Below are 8,489 nucleotides of genomic sequence, written 5' to 3'. Positions count from 1 at the left end.
GAGGTTGCACAACTCATTGGCATCCCCAGAGCTCCAGAAGAGTAGAAAGAATGAATAAAACCATCAAAACCACGTTAAGTAAATTAGTTACAGAAACCCAGATGAATTGGCTTAAATGTCTACCCTTAGCACTGTTACAAATAAGAACAAGGCCTCGAACAGGTATAAGAGTCTCACCGTATGAAATAATGTTAGGACTCCCCTTCTTGACAACCCCGTATAGCATGGGAATTTATCCAGAAGGAGAGACAGCCACCCAAAAATAGGTAAAGGCCATAGGAAGGAGATTCAAAGATCTTAGGAAAAAGGGCTATGTCCTTCAAACCTCTCCCTTAGACACTAAGGGACATAGCATCAATCCAGGGGACTGGGTGTTAGTTAAATCATGGAACTCTGCACCTTTAACCTCTAAGTTTGAAGGTCATTTTCAGGTCCTACTCACCACCAATACAGCCATACTACCCAAGAGAAGGGGTGGACACATATAACCCAGACTAAAGGACCTGCACCACCTCCCACTGAAGAGTCAAAACCAACCACATCCCCTACTAAGTCTTCTAATTAATGGATTTGACTAATCACTCAGACGATCTAAAACTAACCCTCCAGAGGAGACCTAAAGACTATTGGAGACTGTCTATAGTAAAAAACTTGTTAAGAACTGTTTAAATAATCAAAACTTGTTAAGAACTGTTAAAAATTGCAGTTAATGTTATTTATATTTTACTTTTGAGTTTGAAAAGTAGATACTTTCCTGTTGCATGTATTATTAGTTAGTGTTTATTAAATAATGAAGAAATTTTTGTTTACGTTGGAGCCTTTGTTTGTTTTGGCGTATATTATGATTTTGTAGGATTAGGCATAAGGTGTATTATGATTTTGTAGGATTAGCATAAAATCATACTATTATTTTGTAGGGTTAGGCATAAGAGTAAATACCTTGTTATTTGTTTGGTGTGAGTATTTTATCTATCATTTTGGATACCGAAAATTCTTAAAGTCATCTGACCGTTGAGTTCAAGGTTTTTAGATGAATGTTTTTGTGTTAAAAAGTTAAAATACCCCAGTTAACTCCAATCTTAGTGTATAAAGTAATCTCCTGTAGAACATCCCTCAGGGCAAAAATAAATTAGTAAAGAAAAGTCAAATGTGTTGACACCGAGAAAATAAAAACTCTGTACTAAAACCAACGAGCTCTTCTGTAGGAGAAAAGCATAACCAGGAGGCAAGGCTGGGTGAGTCTACAGTCCGCCTAAAAACAGCCACTCCAATCACTGGGTGCAGCTCAGTAGTTGTAGAGTTTAGGGGAATGCCTCATACCAGATTCCTGGGAATGCTCTTACTGATCTAACTTGTTTAACATCACACTGGGAAGTCAGAAGAGCCCATGTGCTAAATGTTACTACCCCCTTTACAGAGGGGAAGAAACCGAATCTTTAATACGAGTACATACAAATTTAAATCTAAACTGTGTCAACCTCTCTCTGTTAGCAACCTGCCAAGGGTACGGGAACACTTATTTGATTTCACAAAATATAGAATGACTGCAATGACTGCTTGGGAAGCATCCTGTAGGAGATGCTTGGCTTTGCTTTGAACGTAAGTCCAATCAAAAAGGCACAGCAGACTTAATAAAAGAGAAAGAAGTAACAACATCAGTAAATGAGAAAGAAGACCTAGAAATATCTCGTGGGAAAAACTTATTCATAGATTTAGTGGAAAAGATCAGGAAAGAGTTACATTTAACTTATTGCTGGATCTGTGGAAATACACAAATGGCCGAAGTCTGGCCTTGGGAAGGGATCAGCTTAAGACCAATAGAAATCTTAAAATGGACACAAACAAGACAAAAGGTACCAGCTATTGGACAAAGAGGAAAAGAATGGCGGGAATTGAAGTCTAAAATAATTGGAGAAGAGTAGTGTATATCTACAAATGGGAAAATGTATAAAATGTATAAATTTATAAAACCCCAGTAGGAGAAATATCCTGTAAGAGATATTTAGAAATAAAACATCCAGTAGCTGGGTAGGTCCCTAGAGAACCCAATAAATACTGGAAGTATTATTTATTATTGATATATTGGATAAATAAATATTTTTTATTAAATAATAAACAATACCATTTTAATTTATTAATTTTATTTTTATTAAATAATGAATAATATTATTAATTTATTAAAATATTATACATTAAACAATAAGAAGCAATATTAATTTATTAAAATACTATTTTAATATAATATTATAAAAATAATATTATTATATATTAATGTTATATATAATATTAATATTATATATATAATAATACATATATTATATTATATTATATTATATTATATTATATTATATTATATTATATTATATTATATTATATTATATTATATTATATTATATATAATATATATACTAATATATATATTATAATTGTATAATATATTATGTATTATATAATATATATTATATATATAATAATATTAATTATATATAATATATATAATTATATATTATATAATATATATAATGTATATTAATTAATATTATTAATATTAATGATATATTAATTATATATGTTATATATAATAATATTATTAATTAATCAATATAGAATCTATTATATATTATATAATATAATATAATATAATATAATATAATATAATATAATATAATATAATATAATATAATATAATATAAGTTATATATTAATATCATATAATAATAATAATAATAATAATAATAATAATAATAATAATAATAATAATAATAATAATAATAATAATAATAATAGTAATGATAATTATAATGATAATAATAATAATTTAAAATAATAAATTTAACACTGAAAATCCATTGGGAAGAAAGAAACAGGGTGTATCTACCGAGAAGGATCTAAACTCCATGAGTGTACTGGAAAAGGAATAAATAAAGGAATAAACAAAGGAATAAATAAAGTAATAAATGAAGAAAGAAAGGAAGGAATAAGAGGAATAGACCCATTCTGGGGTGTGAGAGAAATATCCAAGTACTGGGAATTTCCAATGACTATCAGTGGTGCTTCCTGGAAAGCTCCAGAAAACCTGGTTTGCATATGTGGGAATGTGGCTTACACTGAATTACCCGGGAAGTGGAGCAGCACTTGCACTATCGGAATTATTAAAGCGTCATTTTTCTTACTCCCAAAAGAGTCTGGATTGAACCAAGGGGTCCCAGTATGCGATTATTTCAACAAATCTAGCTGACGAAAAAGAAACTTAATTGAAATTGGAGGAACACAGACACGGAAAAACACAGTATGGACCCCCCAGGAAATAATTTGCAGTTATGCACCGGCGACCCAGATTAAAGATGGGTCCTGGGGACACCGGACCCCAATTTATACGGAGTTAAATCGGATTCTGAGATTACAGGCAGTACTCGAGATGGTATCGAACCGAGCCTCTCTAGCTTTAGACCACATAAATGACCAACTATCCCAGCCTAGAACTGTAGTGTATCAAATCAGACTAGCAGTAGTTTATTTATTAGCTGATGATGGAAGCATATGTGGAAAATTTAACTCCTCTGAGTGCTGCTTAGAAATGGATGACTGCAGTGAAGTCATTAGAAATATCTCAAAGGAAATCTGGAAGTTAGCTTATGTTGGAACACAAGAGTGGACCCCTACATTCGATACCAGCTGGTGGGACAATTTCTGGTCATTAAAAGGAAACTGGTGGGGAAAAAAAACCTTTTTCATCTTATGTGAAATTGCTGGTTTGATCCTCCTACCTTGCATGCTCCCCTGTATAATCCAAGTTGTAGCATCTGCTGTACAAGCAAGTGTAATGATACCAAAAGAGCTTAATAAAAAAGAAGTAAAAGTAATCATGATAATGAATGATCAAGAACATGAAGATGCCAAGCAAATTTACAACCAATATTAAAAATTGTACTTTCAAGAAGAAGTAATTGCTAAATGATGCAGGCTTGAGCCCAATCGAACAATTAAAGGGGGAAATTGTAGAGAATCAATTGGTAAAGGAGTTGATATAAAGTTCATTGTTAAAGGAGTTAATATTAAGTTCCAATGTTATTTATAGGATGTTTGTTGAATGTTTAACAGTTATGTCAAGTTCCAATGCTAGTTAAAGGATTTATAATTATGTAAATCCCCTCACTGTAAGGTGTTCCCCCCACTGCTCCTGTCAGCGTTCAGAAGCACATAATCACGAGAATGATTCAATGCAGGTGCTTTTATTGAAGAGCTCTGGGTGTCAAGGGTACAACCCAAATCTGTCTCCGACATGTATTCGGGACAAACATGTTTTTATAGTCAATCCTTATATAACTTTAATGTTAATTATTAAACCTATATTGTTTTATTGTATACATAGATTTCAGCCAAGCATGGGCTCATCGTGACCCCTCCCCTCAAACATCTAACATAGTTTCTCAGAATTTTTCTTATGATTATAAAATAATTGTATTTAATTACTAAACAATCATCACATCTAACAATTATATCTTTTATCATATACTGCTTACACAGGTGCAAATTCACATGATCTGGCAAACACAAAGCCTAACATTTCCAGAGTCTATTTTTAACATTTTTCTACGGCCCCACTATGTCTAGCTTCTTTCTAATTCCCCGAATTTTATGATTTTAGAATCTTTTACTATCATTCCCACTCCCATCTAAGTTGTTTAACCGCCCAACACCATAAAGAAGAGGACTGTGTCAGATAATAACCAAATATGAAAATCCCATAAAACATAACAGAAAAGAATGACCTAATGAAAACACCTAGAACAACAAGCCACGATGCAAATGAAGAATTAAAATAACGCTTCTAACCAGAGAAAACATAACACAACATCAGGACCGTGGCCAGAGCTTTTGCCTTCATCACACTAACCAGAGCAGGCCAAGAGCAGTACAGGGACCAAGGACCTGAAGCCAACAGTGGCTACCCAGAGACTCTTGAAAGGAGAGAAAACCCAGCCCTGCCAGGCCTTGCTCAGCATTGCAGTTCCCTGCTCAGAGCCTTGGGCTCCCTGCAATCCTGCCCTCAAGGATCTGCTCTCACCAGGCCCTGGGCAGCCTTGGGCACTCCCTGCCATCACTGGGGCCCAGCCATGCTCCAAGGCACTTGGAGTTTTGCTGCTGACTCTTTGAGCAGCTTCTCCATCCTCCTCTGCGTGCCTGAGGCTCCTGGAGCCAGCCCCAAATCCACCGTGGGGCTGGTTAAAATACAGAAAGCCCTCAGGAGCTCTTTGTCTCCCTTCCATTGTCTTTGGGTCTCCAGGGCTTGTGCAGTGATTGGAGTCAGTTTGGAGTTCTTTTCAGGAGGAAGATTCCAATGTGCACCTCATGATTTTTCTTTTCAGTCAATGGAATATTTTTTTTTGTTTTCATTTCAAAGAAGAAGGGACAGAAGCATTTCCCAGGTGATCTTGATGCTGAATGTCTCCTTAGGAGGTCTGGGCAGGGAGAAGAATGAGCCCCTTGCAGGGGCTGTCCCTGTTTGGACAAGCTGCTCCTCACCCCCAACCTCACTCTGTCTGACATGGCCCACCAGGGACTGACATCTCAAAACACATAAAAAAATGAAAGTATTTTTCCTTATAAAAAAAATTTAATTAATAAATAAAGTTATAAACATAATATTCTAATTTATATTTTTATTATTTTTATTACATTAGTTTTATATTTTCCTTTAAAAATCTATACATATTTTAGTAATAAAAAAAAATTGTCCCTCATTCTAAGAATTCCTTTCATTAATTAATTAATTTAATTAAGAAAAACACAATTCCTTCCATTAATTAATTATTATTTCTTGGCGACTTATTTCTTCCTCTTTATGGTAATTAGTTATATTTGTCGTCTTTTTATCATCTTTTTTATCATCTTTTTAATCATCTTTTTCTCACACAGGGTCAAGGGGCAGCACTTTGGGGTCCCTGGAGACATTTCTGGGGCACATTTGGGGCAGTTTTGGGTCTGGAGAGGGAATTCAGAGAGAACTTGAGGGTCTGGAGGACACTTGGGGGAGCCGGGTGGGCACTTGGTGGGGCACTCGGGGATCCCGAGGGACAGTTCGGGGTCCGGGGCAGCACTTGGGGATCCAGGGGGGCCCTTGGAGGTCAGGGAGGAGAATTTGGGGCCCTTCGGGGTCCGGGCGGGCCCTTGGGGAACCGCTGACGGGACTCTCTGGGGCGCGGGGGGTGATGGGAGTTGTATGCGCAGGTATCATAAGATTTATTAGGGCCGCGGAGCATCACGGGAGTTTGAGGCGCAACTGCAATGGCCCTCGGTGGGGCGCCGGGCATGACGGGAGATGAAGTCCCGGCTGGAATAGCGCCGGACGTGCGCCACGGAGCATGATGGGAGCTGAAGTCCCGGAAGTGGCTCGATCACGATGTTTGGGGGTCCGGGACGGCTGTTAGGGGACACTTTTGCGTCCGAGCCTCGACTTGAAACCCTCAGGGAAACTTACGGGGAGCTCTAACCGGACTCTTTAGGGCGCGGGGCACGGCAGGAGTTTTAGGCGCGGGACTGTGTTCTGAGGGGCTCTGGGGCCGCGGGGGATGAGAGGAGATGAATTTTTACAAGTGGCTGTACGGGGCATCTTGGGGTCAGGAGGACTCAGAGGGTCCCGGGCGCTTTCGGAGGCTCCCTAATGGGCGGTGAGGGGGCATTGAGGGATCGTGGAGGGTCTGGGGAACACTGATGGGACAGATGGGGATGATCCTGGGGTACTGTGGAGCGCGGGGCATGACGGGCGTTGTAGTCCCGGCTCCAATGGGGCTTAATGGGGCCGCGGGGTGTGATGGGAGTTGTATGCAAGGAGAAAATATGGTGCCTTTTTGGGCACGGCCCCTAGGCCCAGATTCCTAGTGATGATTGGCTGGGAACGGCGATGGGTGGGAGCCTCGGCAAATGCGATGTGGCGGAGGCGGAAACAGCCAAATCACCCTCCTACAGTCCTTCCAGGGACAGTCCAGTCCATTCCAGTACAGACCAATATAACTCCACTAAAGCCCATTTCATTCCAAGTAGAACCCAGTTCAACCCCAGTGGCCCTCCAGTCCCTCCCAGTGCAGCCCTGTCTGTCCCAATACACCTGAGTTCATTCCCAGTCGTTCCCAGTTCTTCCCAACCTGATCCATATGATGCCCCAGTGTCCCCAGTTTTGTCCGCAATGCCACCAGTGTCCTCAGGTTGTCCCAGTCCTCCCCAGTGTCACTCCCAGTATGTCCCAGTGTCTCCCACAGCATTCCCAGTATGTCCCAGTCCTCCCCAGTGTCACTCCCAGTATGTCCCAGTGTCTCCCACAGCGTTCCCAGTGTTCCCAGTATGTCCCAGTCCTCCCCAGTGTTTCCAAGGACAGTTTCATTTCTCTCAGTGGCCGTGGCAGCCAAACCCAGCAGTGGGGTCAGTGCAGTGCCCATGGCCACAGCCCCTTGCAGGGGCCCAGTGCAGCTTGGGCTGATGATCCACCCTCACAGCTGGCCCAGGGCAGCTCTGCAGTGCCTTTGGTGGCACCTGGGGCTGGCACACACCTGAGCAGTGTGTCTGTTTGCAGTGAGAAACTCAGGAGATTCAGATTGCTTCAAAAAACCCCAAAAAGTGAAAACCCCTCTTAGGCTGGGTGCAGCCAGCTCTGCAAGCACAGCAGGGCCCAGGGCAGTGAGGACAGACAGGATGGGGCTGGGCAATGTGGAACAAGGTTGCCCACACTGGGTCAGAGCTCCAGGCACAGCTTCTGTGAGCAGGCCAGAGCTGCTGAGGAGAGACCCTGGGTCAATATCAATCACAGAATGCTGCAATTGCCTCTGCTCTAAAGAGAAATTTAATCAAAGACACCCTTTAAAATGGGAATGTATATTTTCTTACTGCTCTTTGAAATCTTTCTCCATGATTGGACTAGGAGAACTTTAATGACTCTCTCAGGGCTTTGCTGTTGTTTACATCAGACTCAGTCTTTGAGAGTCAATAACACAAAGCTAAGTTTAAACTCCAAATTTTCTTGAAGTTTTAATGTGTCCCACAGAGGGACACCACTGGGAAAGTGTCCCCAGGTTCCAGTTAGAGCAGAACACTGGAGGCAGTGATGGCAGCTGGGGACAAACAAGGCCAAGGTGTCTCTGGTGCTGAACAAACCTGGATGTGTTTGAGGAATGCAAAGGGCCAAGGCCTGAGCCCCAGGCCCTGGCCAGGCAGATCCTGTCCCTCCCTCCTTGCTCAGGGCTCTTCCCGGGATGGGCACTGCCATGTGGGGATGTGCAATGCCAAGGGCAGGAGCATGGGGCGGCCCCTGCCAGGCTGCTGAGCAGGGACAAGGAGGCAATGAGGCCCCAGGCCTGCAAGGGTCACTTGTCTCCTGCTCCTGCCTCAGGCCCAGGCCCAGCAGCCATGGCCAAAGTGCTGCCCAAGTTGGCTCTGGCCGGGCTGTCTTGCAGCTGCTGCCCATCCCTGTGCCCTGTGCAGCCCAGGCTGTCCCA

Source organism: Melospiza melodia, unplaced genomic scaffold (assembly GCF_035770615.1).
Source record: "Melospiza melodia melodia isolate bMelMel2 unplaced genomic scaffold, bMelMel2.pri scaffold_46, whole genome shotgun sequence".
In the NCBI taxonomy this organism is placed as follows: domain Eukaryota; kingdom Metazoa; phylum Chordata; class Aves; order Passeriformes; family Passerellidae; genus Melospiza; species Melospiza melodia.
The sequence above is the reverse complement of the archived record's forward strand: the minus strand, read 5'-3'. Positions refer to the sequence as shown.